Source organism: Canis lupus, chromosome 35, assembly GCF_003254725.2.
Source record: "Canis lupus dingo isolate Sandy chromosome 35, ASM325472v2, whole genome shotgun sequence".
Taxonomy (NCBI): domain Eukaryota; kingdom Metazoa; phylum Chordata; class Mammalia; order Carnivora; family Canidae; genus Canis; species Canis lupus.
In genome coordinates, this window is record NC_064277.1 from 11,599,624 (window position 1) to 11,622,028 (window position 22,405).

General features: G+C 39.4%; 1 long non-coding RNA gene across 4 annotated transcripts in view; it reads right to left on the reverse strand.

The window, feature by feature from the left end:
- Positions 1–22,405, reverse strand: part of LOC112658298 (uncharacterized) — a 79,548-nt gene that overhangs the window by 33,393 nt on the left and 23,750 nt on the right. For 3 of the 4 annotated variants that reach the window (XR_003135636.2, XR_004812274.1, XR_007408412.1), the window contains 2 exons: positions 20,484–20,536; positions 17,162–17,292 (listed from right to left, as the gene is read on the reverse strand). This is a non-coding gene — a long non-coding RNA (uncharacterized LOC112658298). The remainder of the gene's footprint in view (positions 1–17,161; positions 17,293–20,483; positions 20,537–22,405) is intronic. The other variant, XR_007408413.1, reaches the window with a different exon arrangement.

The following is a 22,405-nucleotide window of genomic DNA, read 5'->3' on the forward strand; positions in this document are numbered from 1 at the left end:
GATAAAAGACCAGAAATAGATTTATCTATCTAGGAAAATTTAGAATAGGTTACTAATGCTATTTTAGTCTAGTAGAAGAAAAAGTTAAGTGTCAATCAAAGACTTTGGGATAATTAAGTTTATTTATTCATTCAACAATTATTTAAATGCCTACATGCGGGTTTTTGGGTTTTAGTTGACATAAAATATAATACTAGTTTCATGTGTATGGCATAGTGATTCAACATTTGTAACATTGCAAACTGATCACCACATTAAGTCATTTACCATCTGTTACCATACAAAGTTAATACAATATTATTGACTCTATTCCCCATGCTGTACATTTATCCTTATGGCTTATTTATTTTAAGTGGAAGTTTGTACCTCTTGATCCCCTTCACACATTTACACTCCCTCACCTCCCTTTCCTCTTTGGCAACCACCACTCTGTTCTATCTCTGACTCTGAGTTTTGTTTTTATTTCTTTGTTTTGTTTTCTTGGATTTCACTTATGAGTGAAATCTAAAGATATTTGTCTTTCTCGGGATGACTTGTTTTACTTAGCATAATACTCTGATGGTCCATCCATGTTGTTGCAAATGGCAAGATTTCAGTATTATTTATAGTTAAGTAAATGAATTCCTTATTCATTCATTCAGCTACTGATAAAAACTTAGGTTGTTTCCATTTCTTGGCTATTGTAAATAATGCTGCATAGAACATAGGGTTTTTCATTTGCTTTGGCTAATCACCAGGAAGTGAAATTGCTGGATCATATGGCAGTTCTATTTTTAATTTAACACCACTGTGTTCCATGGTGGTTGACCAGTTTGCATCCCACCAGTAGTGCACAAGGGTTCCCCTTTCTCCACATCCTTGCCAACACTTGGTTTTTCTTGTCTTTATGATACTAGCCATTTTGACAGGTGTGAGGCGCTATCTCCTTGTGGTTTTGATTTGCATTTCCTTGACTATTAGTGATGTTGAGCATCTCTGTATGTGTCTGTTGATGATCTAGCCATATGTTTTCTTTGGGAAAATGTCAATTCAGATCTTCTGCTCATTTTTAAAATCAGATTATTTGTTATTTTTTCATTGAGTTGTGTAAGTTCTTAATATATATATATATATACATATTTATGTTTACACATTGTGTATGTGTGTGTGTGTGTATATATATATATAGTGTAAGATAATGATCCAACCTCATTCCTTTGCATGTAGCTGTTCAGTTTACCCAACACCATTTATTGAAAAGACTAAACATTCCCCATTGTATATTCTTACCTCCTTTGTCACAAATTATTTTGACCATATAAGCGTGGGTTTATTTCTGGGCTCTCTGTTCTGTTCTACTAATCTATGGGTCTGTTTTTAATGCCAGCACCGTAGAGTTTGGACTGTAGTATAGTTTGAAATCAGGGAGTGTGATACCTTTGGCTTTGTTTTTTCTCCAATTTATTTTGGCTATTTGGGGTCTTTTGTGATTCCATACAAATTTCACAATGATGAAAAAATGCCATTGGAATTTTGATAGGAATTGCATTGAATCTCTAGGTTGCTTGGATAGTATGGATATTTTTACACTATTAAGTTTTCCAATCCATGAGCATGAAGTATCTTGCCATTTTGTGTCTCCTCATTTTCTTTCATCAACATCTTATACTTCTGTGTGTACAAGTCTTTCACCTCCTTGGTTAAATTTATTCCTAGGTATTTCATTCTTTTTGATGCAATTATAAATGGGATTGGTTTCTTGATTTCTCTTTCTAATAGTTTGTTATTAGTGCACAGAAATGCAACAGATTTTTGCATACTTATTTAGTATCCTACAATCTTACTGAATTTATTAGTTTTAACAGTTTTTGGGTAGAGTCTTTAGGGTTTTTTGTAAATAGTATTATGTCATTTGCAAATAGTGAGTTTTACTTCTTCCTTACCAATGTGTATGTCTTTTATTTATTTTTATCTACCCCTAACTGCTATAATTAGGACTTCCAATACTAGATTTAATAAAAGTGGGGAGAGTGAGCATTCTTGTCTTTGTTCCTGACCTTAGAGGAAAAGGTTCAGCTTTTAATCATTTAGTATGATATTAACTTTGGTTTTGTTATATGTGGCTTTTTTTATGGTGAGCTGTGTTCCTCTATACCCACTTTGTTGAGAGTTTTTGTCATAAATGGAGTTGAGGGGTGCCTGGGTGGCTCAGTCAGTTAAGCATCCAATGTTTGATTTTGGCTCAGTTCATAATCTCAGAGTCATGAGATCAAACCCTACCTCAGGCTCCAAACCCAGAAAATTGTATGTTTCTAGGAATTCATCCTCATTTCTTCTAGGTTGTCCAATTTATTGATGTATAATTGCTCTTAGTAGCCTCACGATCCTTCGTATTTCTGTGGTATCAGTTGCAAATTCTCTTTCATTTTCGATTTTATTTTTTGAATCCTATCCCTTTTTATCTTGATGAGTCTAGCTAAAGGTTTGCTAATTTTGTTTATCTTTTCAACAAAACAGCTCTTAGTTTCATTGATCTTTCTATTTCTTCTAGTCTCTGTTTCATTTATTTGTCTGTTCTTTATTTCCGTCCTTCTGTAACTTTGGGTTTCATTTGTTCTTTTTTTTTCAGTTTCCTTAAATGTAAAGTTGGATTATTTGGTATTTTTCTTGTTTCTTGAAGTAAGCTTTTATTGCTATTAACTTACATTTTAGAACCACTTTTGCTGAATCTCATAGGTTTTGATATGTAATATATCTGTTTTCATTTATCTCTAGGAAATTTTTTTATTTCTCTTTGATTTCTTCAATGATCCTTTGATTGTTCAGTAGCATGTTGTTTAGTCTCTACATTTTTATGGGTTTTCCAGGGTGGGTTTTTTGTTTGTTTGTTTTTATTTTGTTTTGTTTTGTTTTTTAAATTGATTTCTAGTCTCATTGTGGTCAGAAAAGATGTTTGTGATGATTTCAACCTTTTTTAATTTATTGAGACTTATTTTGTGGCCTAACATGTTCTATCTTGGAGAATGTTCCATGTGCACTTGAGAAGAATGTATTCTGCCACTTTTGGATCAAGTGTTCTGTATATATTTATTAGGTCCACCTGGTCTAATGTGTCATTTAAGTCTTATGTGTCCTTATTGCTTTCTAAATGCATGCGTGTTTGAGAAATAGGAGTTAGATTTCTAACTAACTCCGTGTACACAAAGCAGATTTCCAATGTAAAAAGTAGTTTTTAATCTATAAAAAGGGTAAGGGGGCACCTGGGTGGCTCAGTCAGTTAAGCGTCTGCCTTTGGCTCAGATCATGAGCCCGGGGTCCTGGGCTGAAGCTCCATATCCACTTCCTGCTTAGTGGGGAGCCTGCTTCCCCCTTTCCCTCTGCTGCTACCCCTGCTTGTGCTCTCTCTCTCTCTCTCTCTCTGTGTCAAATAAATAAATAAAATCTTTTTTAAAATGGTAAGATAGAAACAGAAGAATGGTTTTTGTAATCTTGGATTGGAGAAGAACTTTCCACACAAGATAGAAAATCTATGTCATGAAAAATGGAAACTTTTAATTTCATAAAATTTTAAATTTTTTGCACATGAAAAATAAGGATAATGGCAAATATGTATGCTCCTTAATGAAAAAAATAAATACAAATTAAAACAACAGTCTACTACTTTCACCAAATAGGCAAAAATTTTTGAAGATGATTAATGTCCAATGTTGATGGTTAGATGTGAAGTAAGGAACTCACATAAAATGTTGATGTAATGAAATGCACATATCTTTTGATTTGGCAATTTGATTTCTATGAATTTATCAAAAATCCTCAAATACGTATACAAGAAGCATGTATAGGAAATACCATTTGAATTGTTTGCAACAATAAAATATTAGAAAAAAACCCTCAATATTCTTTAAAAGGGGAATGGGCAAAAAAAAATATATAGAACATCTAGGCATTGAAATACTTTCCAACTATTAAAAAAGAACAAGGTAGTATTTACCTACAAATATGGAAAGATCTTAAGGACATTTTATAACAAGCAAGCGTCATCAATTGATATGGTATGATTTTATATATACAATAAAACATGCATATGCAGACATACAAGATGATAGAGAACTTACATATTTTACTCTGTATTTGTTTCATATAATTCTTAGTTTAAATTTTTACATTGGGAATCTATTCATTCATGACACAAGTAGCTAAAAATGTAAAGTGAAAAGATAAGATTCCTTATGATTTAGAGCAGCTCTATGTAAATATATTTTGTCCAACTTTTAAGGTCACACTTAAAAAGAAAAAATGGGCTAAAAGTAGAATATGGAACCAAAAATATGTATTCCTTAGATTAAACTAAGTGATAGATTTTCTTGGTAAATCTCGAGAATGTGGATGATTTCATTCTAAACACAACTCATTGAACTATAGATCAAGTAAATTGCATCTTTATTTTGGAGCATAAGACAGAGAACACTCAGGGTTCTATCGAGCTCTGGTAAATAGCCCACTTACTTTTACAGTGTGTGTTGGGGAACAGGATAGCCTGACTCCTGGAGTTCACTCAGTTGGAAAGGAAACAGAAAAATGAATTTCTCCACCTGAGTACATTTCTTGTACTTAATGGAAGTAAATTTTAGGAAAAACAAAGGAGAAAAGCAGATGTGAGGTCTACAAAGCCAGGTGTGGAGAGACTCCTAGGTAACATGAAAACTAGAGAGGAAGACTAGAGATTCAACACAAAGCTAGAGGAGATACTTGAGAAACAGCAAACGAAAGCTAAAACAATGGGTCATACCATTTTAAAACAAGAATTTAAATTCTGATAATGTTGACGGGCACTGAGGGGGGGCATTTGATGGGATGAGCACTGGGTGTTATGCTAAATGCTGGCAAATTGAACTCCAATAAAAAAAATCTGATAATGTAAGTAAACTGATGGAGGAAATATAGAAACACATAATTTCCCAGCCATCCACCAACTATTGTAAACCAGGAAATGGAGGTCATTTTTTATATTTCCCTTCCCTCACCTCTACATCCAGTCCATCATTACAATAAAAAATGATTCCATCAATCCAGCTATCAAAGTATCTTTCAAATCTTTCCCTGCATTCTACCTTCAGTGCCTCCACCCTGGTGTCACCACTGTGTCATCTTACCAGAACAACTGAAATGAACTCCTAACCCTTCCTCCACCCCACCCTCTTGCCCTTCAAATCCATTAATATAGCAATTAGGGTGATTTAAAAAAAAAAAAAAAACTTAAGTAGTTTTGTTTCTTTGTGTTTAGGAGCCCTTACCTCCCAAGGCTGCCCTGCAGTGACCTTGAAGACAAGAGATGACATTTTCTCTCTCTCTCTCTGTCTCTCTCTCTCCCTCTTTCTGTCTCTCTCTGTCTTCACTCTCCTTCATTAAGCCAGTTTTGCTTCCTTTATCTCCTTGCATCCCTCCCTAGGGCCATCATATTCATTTTCCCCAAATTTTTGCCTGATTGATTCATTCTCATCATCCAAACCTCAACTGAAATGATATTTGCCAATAGATGCTTCACTGACTACACAATCTTTTTTTTTAATTTTTATTTATTTATGATAGTCACACACACAGAGAGAGAGAGAGAGAGAGAGAGAGAGAGGCAGAGACACAGGCAGAGGGAGAAGCAGGCTCCATGCACCAGGAGCCCGACGTGGGATTCGATCCCGGGTCTCCAGGATCGCGCCCTGGGCCAAAGGCAGGCGCTAAACCGCTGCGCCACCCAGGGATCCCTGACTACACAATCTAAAGTAGCCTTTATATCCACTCTTTTGGTCTCTGACCTTTTCTTTCCTAGTACCTACACAATGTGTAATTACATATTAATCTTAGTATATGCCTGTTCAATGTACAACCTCTCTTCCACTGTATGGATTCCAAGAGAGCAGGGATGATGTCTCTCTTGTTCTCTGTATTGCTAGTGCCTACCCTAGTACCTGGCATGCAAGTATTCAGTAAATGAGTAGGTGAACAACCCAGCATAATCACATCCAGAAATAATTTGATAGGATAGAAATGTCTGACAAGATAAAGACTAGTAGGAATAACTATTATTCATGTGATTTAAAGATAGAAATGATATAGGGATAGATATAGGGCCCCCTAGAGAAGTCATATGGCTTCCCAGACACACTGTGTTAAGAGGTCAACAAGTCCACCATGTTTGCTCTTCACTTATTGGGTCTAGAAATCATTTTTCAGTGCATCCACAGTGATTAACAACTGACTCATACTGAACAAACCCATGACATATCTATGTGTAGAGTACAATGCCAACTCATTAATTTATAATAAAATACATAACTGTCAAGCCAACTTGATCCTCAATCTTTGTTTAGCTCAATAACTCCCTATTGGAGAGAGATGGATATCTAAATTATATGCAGATGATAACTGCAGCTCAGAAAAGATTCCTGGGCACAAATTACTTATGCAGCTAAAGTACTATCATTTTAGACTAAGTCATCATTACCTTACACCTGGATTCTTAGAGCAGCCTCTTAACTGTTCTCTGCACTTATCCCTCTAAAATCTATTAAGCATATAGCAGCCAAAGGGTTTCCTTAAAAACATTCATCCAATCACCTCACTCCTCTATTTAAAACAGTTCAGTTGTTCTCTTTACATCAGAAGGAAATCCAGCCCCCTGTTCATGGTGGTCTGTGTGTTCTGGGTGTTGTCACCAATCCAGTTTCATTGGATGCCCCTCACCCCAGCATTCTAGATGCCCCAATACACCAGTGTGCTTTCAGATTGACAGACTGATTATATAAATGGACAGTGGCCAAACCATGCATAAAAATAGAACTCTGACCCACAGCCTGCAACAACCAGCCTAGGAAATCAACTCATTAGCTACAGTAACTGGCCTAGGAAGCCAGCCTACTTTCTATGAGTCAGACTCATAGGAAGTGAGACCACTATCTCTAACAACTGATCCAAGAAACCAAACAATAACCTCTCAACAATTGGACTGAAATGACCAGGACTTATTAATAACCTAACAGCCTTTGAGTCTCTGCCAAAACGTAAGTGGCAATGGCTGACTCCTTGCTATAGCAAGCTTGGGATAAATGACCTTTGCTTGTCCTCTTTGGTTGGCCTTTGTTTATTTCCATAAGACCCTTCACTGTAATAAGCTGCTTCCTTTCTGGGAGACTTTCTAATCCTGTTTCATTTGCCTGAAATGCTTTCTCAATTCCTCAGATGGACAACTCCTTCCTGTTTCTTAGATTTTCTGCTTGTCTATTGAAGACAACTTCTCTGATCATTCTTTTTAAATACTCCCATCCTAGCCTCTTTTTTTTTGGATTTCATTATAGCACTTACCACAAGTTGCAATCATTTTGTTTATTTAGCTAGTTTACCTGTATCCTGCCCAGCACTCTTCCCTATCATCACTTAGAATGTAGCTTTATGAAATTAGAGACTCTCTCTCTTTCTCTCTCATTCACTCTGACCCTTGAAAACCTAGAATAGAAAGCAAAAAATAACAGGTACCAAAGAAATATGCTGCATGACTGAATGGGTGAATAAATGTTTGCACACCTATAGGAAATGCAGGCCCGGGGTAAGAAAAATGTTGTGTAGCCACTCATTAAAATAACTAGATGTTGGGTGGGTTTATGGCACTGCACTTTTGCTGGCTTCCCTTAGACCCAACGTGACACAGAACATCCCACCTCGGAGCAGAGGATGAAGGAGAGGCATGGCCCAAGGATGTATGGCTGAATCTCAAAATTTTACCAAGTCTATGAATCTCAAACATCCAAGTTGTATAATCCCTCTAGCCATCATTAGATCCCCCAACACTTTCCAGAATCCAACTCTCAGCATCAGCTACTTCCTTTCAAGCTTCTGAGACAAAAGGGAGAATTTGGCGACTTAACAAACCTTGTTAGGCCTTGTCCTTGAAGGCATTTTCAAATTGAACCATTGGCCACAACTTCATTGTAGCCAAGCCCATCAGTCAGAGTTTATCAGAGAAACCAAGAGGAGAGAGAGAAAGAGAGAGAGAGAGAGAGAGAGAGATACACTTGGCCTTTGAACAATACAGATTTGAACTACATGGGTCTAGTTAGATCTGGATTTTTTTTTCAATAAATATGGTACGGTACCACAAATAAATTTTCTCTTCCTTATGGTATTCCTAATAACATTTTCTTTTCTCTAGCTTACTTGTTTTAAGAATACAGTCTATGATACATATAAACATACCAAATATGTGTTAGCCTGCTATTTATGTTTGGTAAGGGTTCCAATCAGCAGTGGGTAATTACTAGTGAAGTTTTGGCAGGGGTGTGTCAAAAGGTATACATGGATATTTGACTGTATGAGGGTTCAGTGCCCTTAACCTCCACATTGTTCAATGGCCAACTGTATATGTACAGAGATTTAATTTCGGGAATTGGCTTACGTGATTGTGAGGGCTGGCAAGTCCAGAATGGCAGGACTCGCCAGCAGACTGGAAACTTAGGCAAGATTTTTATGTGAGAGTCTTAGGGCAGAATTTCTTCCTCTCTGGGAAACCTGTTTTTCCTCTTAAGGCTTTCAGTTGAGTTTTTGAGATCCACCCACTTTATAGAGGGCAATCTACTTAAGAGTCAACTCCCTGTAGGTGTTAATCATATCTACAAAATACCTTCATAGAAACATCTGGACTAGTGTTTGACCAGACATCTTGGTACCATAGCTTAGCCAAGTGGACATATAAAATTGACCCTCACATTGAGGTTTCAACGGAAATTCTCATTTTTCAAAGTAAAATAATGTCATCCCTCTACTTAGAACTGTGTGGGGCTTACAGTCATGCTCAGTTTAAATTCCCACTTCTCTACTGTGATTGAAGGGCTCAACCTGAAATGATTTGGCCCTCATCTCCTGCTGCCCTATTTGTCACTCTCCTATAGTCACTCTGTCCTTTCACCACATAGGTCAAGGCAAGTTTTGGCAATTATAAATTAAACTGCTATTAACATTCATGTGCAGGCTTTTGTGTGAACATAGGTTTTCAGCCCCTTTAGGTAAATATCAAGGATATTTGTTGGATCACATGGTAAGAGTATGTATAGTTCTCTAAAAAAAACAAAACAAAAATACCCTGCCAAGCTGTCTTCCAAAGTGGCTCTATCATTTTGCATTCCCACCAACAATGAATGAGACTTCCTGTTACTCCACATCCTCGTCAGCATTTAGTAATGGCAGTGCTTTGGATTTTGGCCATCGTAATAAGTGTGCAGTAGTCTCATTGTTGTTTTAATTTGCAATTCCCTAATGCCATATGGTATTGAGCATCTTTTCATGTGCTTATTTGCCATCTGTATGCCGTTTCTGATGAGGTGTCTATTCAGGTCTTCTGCCCAATTTTTAATTGAGTTGTTTATTTTCCTATTGTTCAGTTTTAAGAGTCTTTGTATATTTTGGATAACAGTCCTTATCAGTTATGTCTTTTGTAAATTTTATCTCCCAGTGTGGGGCTTGTCTTTTCATTCTTTTGATGGCCTGTCTCTGGAGACATTTTTGGTTGTCACAACTTGAGGGCTGTTCCAGGCATCTGTTTAGTAGGTAGAGATCATGTCCTACAACGCACAGAACAGTTCTTCACAATACAGAATTGTCCAGACCAAAATGTTAACAGGGCTGAGGTAGAGAAGCCGTGGCCCAGATAATTTAATAATTTATTGCTGGGGATGGATGGACAGACCATTGAAGTTACCACCTGTGGTTGAGCCCCATGAAGGTAGGAACTTTGTTTTGTGTTTTTCATCTCCCTATTTCAGCATTTCTGTTAATGAGCATTTGATGAAGTCTTTGCAGAATTTTGAGCAGAATAGAGATGTAAACCAGCCTAGTTTTTAAAGGTTCATTCCAGCTGCCAAGTTGAGAAAAAACTAGAAGGGAAGCAAAAGCAGAAGCAGTGAGATCAGTCTGGAAGCTATTGAGTAATTCAGGCAAGAAAGGGTGATACTACGATTTTGGTAGCCATGAAGGTGGTGGGAAGTGGTCAGAATCTGGATATTTTTTGCAGATAAAACCAAAAACATTTTCTGAATAATAATGTGAGGAGTGAAAGAAGAAATAGAGTCTGTTATCAACTGACATGGAGAAAATCGAGGGCGAGCTGGTTTTGTGGTAAAGACTGGGAGTTCATTTTTGGACATGTTGATTGAGAAGTTATTAGACATCCAAGTAGTGATGTCATGTAGGCATTTGTCATAATGAATCTCTGGAAATATGCTTGTGGGAGCCATCAGTGTGAGGAAAGTGAAGCCATGAGACTGGATGAAATCAAGAAGGGAGTGAATGTGAATAGAGGACTGAGCCCAAGGCAGAGCCTGGGAGCATCCTGGCAGGAAGAGCTCTGGAGAAGAGCAGAACCCAGCAAAGGAAATGAAGAAGGAGCCATCAGGAGGGCAGAAGGAAGAAACAAGCAAATGTGGAATCCTGGATGGTAAATGAGTAAAGTGTATCAGGATACAGTGGTCCATGGTGCCAAATGCAACAAGTCAAAGGAGCCAAAAACTCGCCACTGGCTTAAGTAACGTGGAGATCCCTTGTGACCTGAACAAGATGAGTTTCAGCGGGGTTGTGGGATGAAAGCCTGGCTGGCTGAGTTAGAGAGGCACTGGAGGAGAGCTGTGGAAGACAGTGAGTAATAATAACTCAAAGAGTTTTGCTGCAAAGGGGAGCAAACGAATGGGGCCACAGATAGGAAGGGACAAGAGGTCTTTCAATAGGAGGAATTACAGCAGATGAACCCAGTAGATGGGGAAATGATGATGAAAGAGAGAGGAGAGAATTACTCAGAGCAGATGGGATTTAGTGCAGGCGAAGGGTTGTCTTTCCACAGGAGCTTGGCTAGTACAGCTACGGTGAAGGGCAGCACAGCGTGCAGAACCGTCCTGTCACACCTGACACGCTCACTGTGACACTGCAGATGGGCTGGCTGCCTTACAGGGCCAGAGGAGGCAGCAGTAAACGTTGTTGCAAAACTTGTCCCCTCGGTAACTTCAAATATCCCTTTGTTGATACGTTCAGAGATCCAGTCTGTAGATGATCATTTCCTTTATGAAAAGGCAAAGGGCATATATGTTTCCACGTTGACTCTCCCAGACAGACACCCCAGTGGCATTTGAAGCAATCATCCAGGATACTCGCTGTGTTTGGCTTCTAAACTACTTCGATCCCATTTCCATACCGCCAAATTCCTGCCCTTTGTCTTGAACTAAAATTTTGGCCCTTTTTCTGGCTCTTTGGAATTGACACTACATTCTGATTCCTGGTTGGGTTTCAGTACTTCCTACCAACTTTGGCTAGGACTCATCCCCTTAGCTCCTGGCCACTTTGAGCTATATGACCTGCTATTTCCAGCTCTTTGAAACTGAGTCCCTGATTTGCCTTACTTGGCTAATGCCCCAGCCTGGATCATCTTTATCACCTCCTGAAAGGGAATAGATACATTCAGTGACAGCTGGGATTTTGTAATGAAAACAAATTCAAAACAGGAAAGTGAATTACCACGGATTTTATATACATATATAGCTGTTAAATATACTGTGGCCCAGGCTCATAAATCAATAAGAGCTGAAAGTATCCTATTAATTAAACAAATCCATGGGATGCTATGGTTGGGTAATTCTAAGATGGTCCCCCAAATTTCTCACTCCTTCCTAAATGTTCGCATCCTGCATTGTCTCCGGAACTGTGAAGAGGTAGGATCTCTCTCCTATGATGAGGTTATGTTACATGGCACAGTTGACTGTTACAAAGGGAGATTATCCAAGTGGGACTGACCTAGTCACATGAGCCCTTTAAAAGCAGAGTTTTCTCTAACTTGTCTTGAAATAATTCAGAGACTGAGAACACAAGAAGGATCCCACAGACAGGCCATTGCTGGCTTGAAGATGGAGAAAGCCGGGTCTCAGAATGGCAGTTCCTAGAAACTATGTATGAGCTCCAGCTGACAGCCAGCAAGGAATTGGGGACCTCAGTCCTACAACTATAAGAAATGAAATCTGCCAACAAGAATGAACTTGGAAGTAGATTTTTACCTAGGGCCTTCAGATGGGAGCTCAGTCTGGCTTATTGATTTCAGTTTTATGAGATCCTGAGCAGAGAATCCAGTATGTCATACTATACTTTTGACCTACAGAACTGTGAGCTAATAAATGGGGATGGTTTTAAACCTCTAACTTTGTGAAAATCTGTGACACTTCAACAGAAGACGAACGCAAATGTCATAGGCCAGCAGTAGCAGTGGGTGCTTGGCAGTTGGGTTTAAAAAAAAATCTTTTAAATTTTTTTAAGGTTTACTTATTGGGACTCCTGAGTGCCTCAGTGGTTGAGTGTCTGTCTGCTTTCGGCTCAGGTTGTGATCCCCAGGTCCTGGGATCAAGTCCTGTATCAGGCTGCCCGGGAGGAGCCTACTTCTCCCTCTACCTATGTCTCTGCCCCTCTCTCTGTGTGTCTCTCATGAATGAATAAATAAAATCCTAAAAAAAAAAAATTGTTTTTTACTTATTTACTTAGAGAGAGAGAGAGAGAGAGAGCAAGCAGGGGCAAAAGAAACTCAAGCAGACTCACTGCTTGAGCACAGAGCCCAGCACAAGGCTTGATCTCAAGATCCTGAGCTCAGAACCTGAGCTGAGACCAAGATTCAGATACTTAACCAACTATGCTACCCAGGTGCCCCACCAATTGAGTTTTAGAATGCCTTTCCAGATAAGATAGGTAGCCTGGAGAAGAACTATAGAATGTTCCTGCAGCCTCTCTGGGAAAGGCAGATCCAACCTTTATCCTCTACTTCAAACCCACAGTCCCTGTAGGCTTATTTCCTTAGTTAACACTCGCTCTTTTACCTTAACTGACCATTACTTGAAATGGACATTTGATGTGTTTGAGCTTTGCTTTCTCACATGGATGCTGCTACTCCTTGAATTATCCTTGATTCCACACAAGGACCAGAATAGCTCCTTACCCCTAACCATCCTCTTTCTTTCCCCACTCCAGAGCTGGACTTGTGTTCCTCAAATTCTGGATCCCAGTCTGGACCCAGCACACTGGGTCTATCATTGGGGGAAGTAGATGGGACTGGTCAAGCCTTACTTTTGTGGAAGGAAAGAATTGCAAATATGCAGTAGCATTACAAGGCCTGGAACTCCAGCTTTGGTTTTTGCATTAGGTTCATTTCTTCATTACTTTGGGAGGAATTAATACCAACAACATGGATATGACAGCCCAAAATGATGATGTCGGATGTTCCAAATTTAATCTTTTTCTTTACCTTGGATATCTGATGTTTTAAAATGACATAGAAAGTCTTTAGGTTTTATCTGGACATAGATCTTTAGATATTTATAAAATCCTAAGACTATAGGTTTGTATCATCCTAAAATTATGAAATCAATGATTTTTCTCTTTTTAAAAAAGTTTTATTTATTTATCCATGAGAGACACAGAGACAGAGGCAGAGACACAGGCAGAGGGAGAAGCAGGCTCCATGCAGGGAGCCCGACATGGGACTCGATCCTGGGTCTCCAGGATCACGCCCTGGGCTGAAGGTGGCACTAAACCGCTGAGCCACCCAGGCATCTCAAAATTCAATGATTTCTCTAATCCCACTGGGCTACAACTGGAGAAGCCTCTAGAGTTACAGCTTCAGCAGTTGCTAGTGCTGATCTGTGGCAATGGCATAGCAAGGCACTTGTTAGAGCCAAGATCAGCAAAGTACTGAGAAGGGGAAGGTAGAGATTGGGCAGGAAACACGGTAAGAAGACAATGATTTAGGACTTCAAAATCTCGATAAGTGAATAAGAGAGCCCAGGACTGGATTAGGCCAGGCAGGAGGAATGAGAATAGGGGTAGCATGCCAATTTGGGATACACTGCTAAGAGCTATTGAGTCGGCATTTGAGGATTCAACAACAAGCGGATGGAAAAGCTGAAAAGATGGGTACCAAGGGACAGTTAGGGTGGGGAACTCCTAGTCACTGAGTTTTTACATTCTACCGAGTATCATCACACATTTTTGGCATATGCATTTCTTTCCCATGTGCCTTATGAGATTAAGTACTACCATTTCCATTTTACAAGTGCATAAATGGAAACAACTCATAATGGATAAATGACTTATCTTGGATCACATACCTAGTCAGATGACAGTCAGGATTAGCACTGACTTCAATTGGCAGCATCCTGTCAGGCTGCCTCCTGATTCCTTCTCCCTTAACAGAGGCCCCACCGAATCCATGACAAACTAGCTTCTATCCAATGAAAATTTCTTGAGCCCCTACTACATACCAGGCATGATGCGCAGTGCTACAGAGATTTGCTTCTTGAGGCTCTGTTGTCTATGGTCTAGTGGGAACTCATTATATAGCAGCACTAATGAGGAATGGGGATTTTTGTGAGCTCTATGTATATGGCAGCAGCTATAAAGACATTATCAGGCACACTGAATGCCCAGTGTGCTTCAGACACTGCGCTAATGCCAAAGGCACCGTAGAGAGCAACAGGCCTCTTATTTCGTGACTAGACCAGTCTCCTTGCTGTTCTTGCACGAGGGGAAAGCCTTTGCAAACTTCAGAATGGTCTTTCAATGGTCTCAAAATCTTATGGGAGGTATCCTGAGGACTTGTTCGTTCCCCTCTAAAAGTGAAAGTAGACCAGTTGGCCTGGATGGGATCAGCAGAAATAAGCCAAGAGATTTCCAGTAAATACATGGCTGGGGGATTTGGGTAAGCTCCAAGCCCAAAAAGCCTCTGTCAGAGTCATCTGAAGACAGCAAGGAAAGAATACGATTATAACTATGAATGTTGAAGCCTAATCAATAAACCTCATCTAGACAAAGGTGTTAAAAGAGAAGATGATCTGACTAGAGCTTAACAACAGGATATTATAATAGAAATCAAGAATTTGTTCGTGTTAACCTACTACTGCCAATGAAAACAGAGTCAAACCACTTTGGAGAAATATAAGCCACTGGGAGACAAGAGTGACTTTTTTCCCTGGCCCATATGAGGTCTTTCTTAAAACGATCTCACTCTCTTTATTTCTTTTTTTTTTTTTTTTTAATATTTTTTTTTAGATTTTATTTATTTATTCATGATAGTCACACAGAGAGAGAGAGAGAGAGAGAGGCAGAGACATAGGCAGAGGGAGAAGCAGGCTCCATGCACTGGGAGCCTGACGTGGGATTCGTTCCCGGGGCTCCAGGATCGCGCCCTGGGCCAAAGGCAGGCGCCAAACCGCTGCGCCACCCAGGGATCCCACTCTCTTTATTTCTAATTCTAATCTTCTGATTAATGTTTTGACTCTGGTATCAGACATCGGAGTCTGGATTCCAGACAAGTTATTAAATGGGAAGTCTTATTTACACATCTGTCATTTGTAAATTTGATTAACATAAGATGATCTCAGGGAAGTTACAAATGGTCAATGTCTGAAAGATCTTGCAAGATGGCAATATCTAGGCGTGGTCATTTCCCAGGGTCTGGTCCATAGATTTGGAAGAACCAGAGAGGTAAAGAATCTAGCTTTTGAGGCTAAGGACCACAACCTGGATGGGGGAGCGGGGATGATGCCCAGTATTACCATTCCAGCAACACTTTTGAGAGCTTGTTCTGCCCCTTTCTGTATCTTTGTCGCTTTGCTAATTGCAAAAAGCCATAAGAGAAAATTCTTTTAAGGTGGGATTACTAGTAAATAACAGGCCACAGCTGGCATTTACTTCCTCTTTGGCCACTTTGGTGTTCTAGAATATCATGAGGCTTTTTGCCCCAGAACCTGTATGTAGAATGCAACTCTTGGAGGTTATACTGCTTGATTTGTACATCTTCTTTTTCACAATAATCTTTCTTCCTAAAGAATAGGCTTTTCACATCCTTGAATTTGCAATCAGAAAATTGAATCTATCCCCATGGAGCCAAGGGCAGAGTTATCTGTGTCAATCTGCAAAACCTCTGAATGATGTTTTCTTGTAGCCTCTTGACCTTATTGGAAACCTGCTGTTTAGAGGCAGTTTATATTAGAAACAACTGCTTTGATATCTTGGGCAGGGAGTGAATCTCTCTTATTGGTTATGGTCTTCCCTTGGGTGTCCACAATGAATAATTTAAGTGGCATTTGGGGGAACATGCATTCTAAATAGAAGAGTGATCTGAAATGTCTTCCAGATTTCAATGTTGTTGCAGATGACTACAGCATAAAAGAAAGGCATATAGCAGGCTATGGATTCCATTTTGTAGGCATAACTGATGGAACTTATCCACAATATGCTTTTTAAAAATATTTTATTTTTAATTGTGGTGAAAAACATAAGACATACGGTTGACCATCTTATTCATTTGTAATTATACAATTCAGGGTAAGTATATCCACATTTTTGTACAATGCATCTCTAGAGCTCTTTTATCTCTAGAGCTTGCAAATCTGAAGTTGTATATCCATTGAACAAATCCCCACTTTCCCCTTCCCCCAGGCCCTGGCCACCTCCATCCTACTTTATGCTTCGGTGAATTTGACTACTTTAGATACCTTATATAAGCAGAATCATACAGCCTTTGTCTCTTCACAACTGGTTAACAATATGCTTTTGATAATAACACCCCTTCCCAACACCAGTTCCTCAGCTGTGCATTCCTTTAGTTGAGAAGCAGCAGAAGATGTTATTTTGTCATCATGGTAATAGTGAACATATACTTCAGTGCATTCAATGTGCTTACAACTTCACAACACCCTCACAACAGCCCTTAGAAGTAGATACACTGACTACCTCCACGTTACAGATGAGGACGCAGGACTCTAGGGTTATAAGACTAGAAAGGTTGAGTCACCAGCCCAGGGTCATACAAGTAGCAGGTGTCATTGTCGGCATTCACAGCCAGCTGGTCAGACCCCTTATCCTGTGCACTCTTAACCACCACACCATACTACTTCTCAACAGTTCTGTAATTTGCCAGAGAGACAATCATCTTCTCTTCCAAATCTTTATTTTATCTGAGACCAGCTCAGTATTGCTCAGATGAGTACCCCTGTTATGCTAACATCCAATTTCAGAGTATCTCCAGAGCACTCATCATAAGACAACATTCACCTGAATTTTTTTCAAGGAAGCTTAATCCGGTTAGTATAGCAGATGCTCCAGATCCTGCATGTACCTGAGCTCATCTGTATCCGCAGTGGGTAGTTTCTGGGCTCCTGACAGCTTCTCTCAGTTGCTCTGAGTGAGACTCTCAGTGGCCAAAACCATGTGAGTTTGTCCAACCAGCATACAGGGCACCTGGGAACACTGGGGATGTAACAGCAGGGATGAGAGTAAGGGGATAATGGCCCTGGCTACCCTGGCCATTACTCCTTCCCTGCATTTCTTCCTCCTACTCTTCTACCTCATGAGGAATCTGCCCTCATTTGCACCTCCAGGGATAACTGAGTAATTGACCCCCAAGTTCTTTTCTGGGGTGTGCTAGGGAACCCAAACCAAGACGTTTAGTGGGTATTTAGTAAACACCACTGGCTACTGGACAGTTTGTCGTTTTTGCTGTTGCTGTTTTAAAGAGTCACATCCTCAGACCAGTTGTCCGTTGGAATATCAAGGGACGCGTGGTGTGGACCATGGGACATGGGCCAATATGACTGGGCTAGGAATTGCAGAATTCAAAAGGAACCGGCCAGCCTTGTACTACAGCCCCTGGTATGCAGAACAGACACTGGATCATTTTAAACAACAGCACAAATGAAATTGGAACTGAAGCGTATGTGTCATTGTTGGCTCTTTACAGAATAAATGAAATGCAAGCTGAGCAAATTTAAAAGGCAAATCATTTCCCCTCTCTCGGAGTAAGCCACCTGTGGGTCTCTGTTTATTGGTACTAAGAAACCATAAGTGTTTTACAATGGGTCTCCATGTATTCCCCATGTACACTACTACTGAGCTAGACCCAGCATTCAAGGGAAAATAAAACAGTAAGTACATGGTACAAATCGATTTTGTCAAAGAAACATTTCACTCCATCAAAAGGGAAATAACCACATTGAACTCATTAGGAAATGGTGAAAACATTGCTTTGTTGCAGTCCTGAGTGGCGGCTTCTAGTCTCAATGATTAACTGGAAGGCAATCACCCTTAAACAATCAAGCAAGCATCCCATTGAACATCACCTTTAGTAAGCCATCATAGGCTGTTCACCCTACAGAAACCTGGCATCTGAACCTCCACATAGCCTGAGAAAGAAGGTGCTTTCAGGGTTCAGGTGTGTAACCTGAAGTTTGGCTCAAGAAATTCACAAACGAATATCAGCTCCTCAAACCAAATGCAATAAAGTGATTCCAGAATGAAATTTAGTGCTTTCGTTTTCTCAAATAAGTTGGTTTCAAGGGGGGAAAGCAAACAATGGAACAAAACAAGTAAAATAGAGGATGATTCCAAGTGATTAACAGTTTAAAAAAAAAGAAGAAGAAGAGCCAAAACTAGATAGAAAATTACCGTGGCATCATTTGCATTGAGAGATTTCTCTGAATCACCTCCTGCCATGATGAGAGTCGAAAAAGAATTATAAAAAAACAAAAAGAAAAATAATTATAGAAGAATAGGATTAATCAAAAGGTAAAGTCAAATGAATGATTCTCTTAGTTTCCATGATAACAATCATATAAACGAGATAAAAAACAAAGCTTTGAGAAAGAAAAGAGTTAGGAGTTTCTTAAGTTAGATTGAAATGTTTCCATTGGAACCAAGTCAGAAGCACTCATTTTGTTTATCTACGGTCTTATCCATCTCTAGATGTGTCATTCTTACCTATTTTTAAAGTAGAAGATTATTGAGCATAAGGATTGCGATTTACTTATATGCAGCACAGTGAAATTTGGTGTATAAATCTAGAAACATTTTTTTTTGCAGTAATTCTAAGAGTTACTGATTAGTTTTACCCTCTAATATGCAATGCTAATTATTGTATTGCATGTGTTCAAAATGCGGATGCTCTGAAGACATCCCAACTTGAAGGGGCACCATCCATAGGCTTGGATGATATGGTGAGGTGTCTGTCACCTATCACTGAACAAGGCCTGCTGGTATAGCAGAGAAGGAGTCGTAAAACTTTACTCTGGACAGCCATCAGGGAACAAACCATCATATGTACAAGGCCAATTTTGTCAGCCTTTGAGTATTGACATTTTAAATCCTTGACCTTTGAAAAAAAATATAACATAACATGTTTGAGTGTTTAAGGCAATGAATGCAAGAAGCGATGGAAGTGAAAAATGGGAATTAAGCTCTTTCTCAGTGAACTTACACTCCAACAGAGAAGACATACTATCAAATTTTTATGAAAAGTAGTAGATAAATATATATATATATATATATATATATATATATATATATAAAGAGAGAAAGGAAGTTAAATTATCTGGAGGTCAAAGTACAAAAGAGAGAAGGATCTAGAATGACTCCTGGATTTCTGGCCCATGTTACTGTGTAGCCATATGCTGAGATGGGAATATGAATGCCCCACAGGAATAAGGAGTAAGCAAATGATGATGATCTCACTTATGAGTTGCTATCAATGATGATGAAGATAGTGTGGAATATGTGGCTTTAAAAGGTCCCTAAAATTGGCATGTTAGGAAAAAAAAAGTCATTGAGGGGCACCTGGGTGGCTCAGTGGTTGAGCGTCTATCTTCAGCTCTCATCATGATCCGGGGGTCCTGGGATCGAGTCCCACATCCCCATGTCCCTGCATCGTCAAGCTTCCCGCTCAGTGGAGCATCTGCTTCTCCCTCTCCCTCTGCCCTTCACCTCACTCACGCACTTGCTATCTCTCTCTCTCAAATAAATAAATAAAATCTTTAAAAAAAAAATCAGTGATGTTAGCATGCATTTTTGGCATTTGGCTTCTTGTTATAAAATGAAATCTTTCATACACACACACCCATTCCCATATGACTCCTATCCAAAGGACACTGTACATGTCCACTTAGCACTGGTAGCTGTTTGTCCCCTTAGCAGGTGTTCTAACTCCCCTGTCTCAATGGAACATTGTCATCTCGTCTGTGGTCAGAGGACCATCTCTTTACTGCCTCTCGGACCACCGTTAAGTTGTTGCCAGATAGGTATGTCTTTGGCTCTCTACTGTGTCATCTATTTTGTCTTGACCGGTTCCTTAGCAAATCTTTATTGTTTCTTGGCCTTTAACACTGAAACAAATACAACGTGGCCTTTTCTCAATGTCCCCATCAACCACTGGCTCCATGGAACTTGCGGCAGCCACGGTGCCCTCACCTCTGCTCTGGGAGTTGAGAACCATGAGCTGTGAGCCCTCAGCCCCTGCATTCTTGCCTCTGGGGAGTGGGCTGGGCAGTCCAGTCACTCCAAGTGACTCCAAGTCCAGTCACTCCACAAGACTGAAGCTGTTAACTGTCTTGACTTCTGAAAAACAGGCTAAAGGCAAGCCTGTTCAAATATAAAAGTTATTTTTTTTTTACCTTAGCTCCTGCCAAGAAGTTCTTGAAATGATGATTTTCATGCCATAACAAATCTGAAAAAAAATAGCAAATAGATCTTACACTCGTTTCCTATTATGAAGGGATTTGGATGCTGTGTTCAGAAGGCTGTGTTCTGAAGGCAAAGAAAAACCCTAGAAGGTTTTGGATAGAAGATGACAGCCTGACTCTTTCTCTTGCTCCTTTTTCCCGAGGTAAAAGAAGCTAGAAGAGATTTCAGCCTGCGATGGAAACACTATGCTCCGGCCTCCATGGTTCCTCCGAAGTGGCTTCCTTGTGCCCCTGGTTTCTGCAGGAGTCAGGAGGATGACCACCCCAGAGGACAGTAAGACTGTTCCCATGTTGTTTTGTTGTTGTTTGTCATTTCATCTGTGCCAGATAATTCCCTGAGTGTACTGTGATCATCCACTGCAATGTGTTTCCCCCATTTTTCTACTGCCTGTGTGCCTCTCTCCCTCCTGGTGGACACGTGATATTTTATTCCTTTGCCATCCTGGCCCTTTGGAAAGCTTTCTGACCTTCCTCATTTCAGTTGTCACATCATTGGTTAGATGTCTCCATTATCATCCCTGGCATACGACAGTGTGGTTATTGTATGTGACCATCACATGGACTTGTTCTGTTCATCCCAGCTCATCTTATTTTTTTTCCAAAATCTGCCCCCCCTTTTTTGTATTGGGTTCTTTCTTGCACATATCACAGGACAACTCTTGGGTAGGCCTGTCCCTCTTTCTGTTGTCAGACACACTTGCCTTGGCCAAGTAATTAGTTTGGTTGCTGTACACCTGTTCCTCTGCTTCCCATTTCCTAGTCTCTGATGATCTTTCTCCTGCATGTCCCTAAATTACATTTTCTCTCATTCACTCCCTGTGACTTTGTCAATTTGCTCTGCTTTTTTGAAGTGTTATTTTCTGTATAATAATTGGCCTTCTTTATTTCAAATTGACTAATTGGGAAACTCCTTATTTTCTATGCAACATTTTGAATACTGAGGTCAAACATCATTAAAGCAGACTCTACCAATTACTTTATATATGCTGCTTAACAAATTGCTTAACAAATAATGCACTTGGGATGCCTGGGTAGCTCAGTGGTTGGCTTTTGCTTTTGGCTCAGGGAGTGATCCCGGAGTCCCAGGATTGAGTCCCACATCGGACTCCTCGCATGGAGCCTGCTTCTCCCCCCCCTCTCTCTGCCTCTGTGTCTTTCACAAATAATAAAATCCAAATTAATTAATTAATACTAATGGTTTTAATAAAACAACAGTTTGAAAAAAAAAAAAGAAATAACGCACTTGCTGGGGTGCCTCGGTGGAGCAGTATGTTAAGCATCTGACTCTTCGTTTTGGCTCAAGTCATGGTCTCAGAGTCCTAGGATCAAGCCCCACATCAGGCTCAGTGCTGAGCTCAGAGTCTGCTTGAGATTCTCTCTCTCCCTCTGCTCTTCTCACTCATACTCTCTCTCGCTCTCTCAAATTTTGAAAGAAGAAAGAGAGAGAGAAACAGAGAAGGAAAGAAAGAAAGAAAGAAAGAAAGAAAGAAAGAAAGAAAGAAAGAAAGAAAGAAAGAAAGAAAAGAAAGAAAAGAAAGAAAAGAAAGAAGAGAAAGCACTTGCCAAAAAATAAAAGTAAATATGGAGGTGATAATATGTGAATTAACTCAATAAGGGACATCCTTTCACACTATATGTTTATCAAATCATTACTTGTACACTTTAAAAATCTTACAGTTTTGTCAATTTTACCTCAGTAAAGCTAATGGAAAAATAATGCAAATTAATCAAGTAATTTTAAATTTTAAGAGGACTTAGTACTCCTTATGTTTTAATGAATAATTATAAGCAATTTTAATCCATTTTTTTCTAATTTTACATTCATGTTTTTAAATTATTTAGTTTAATGAAAG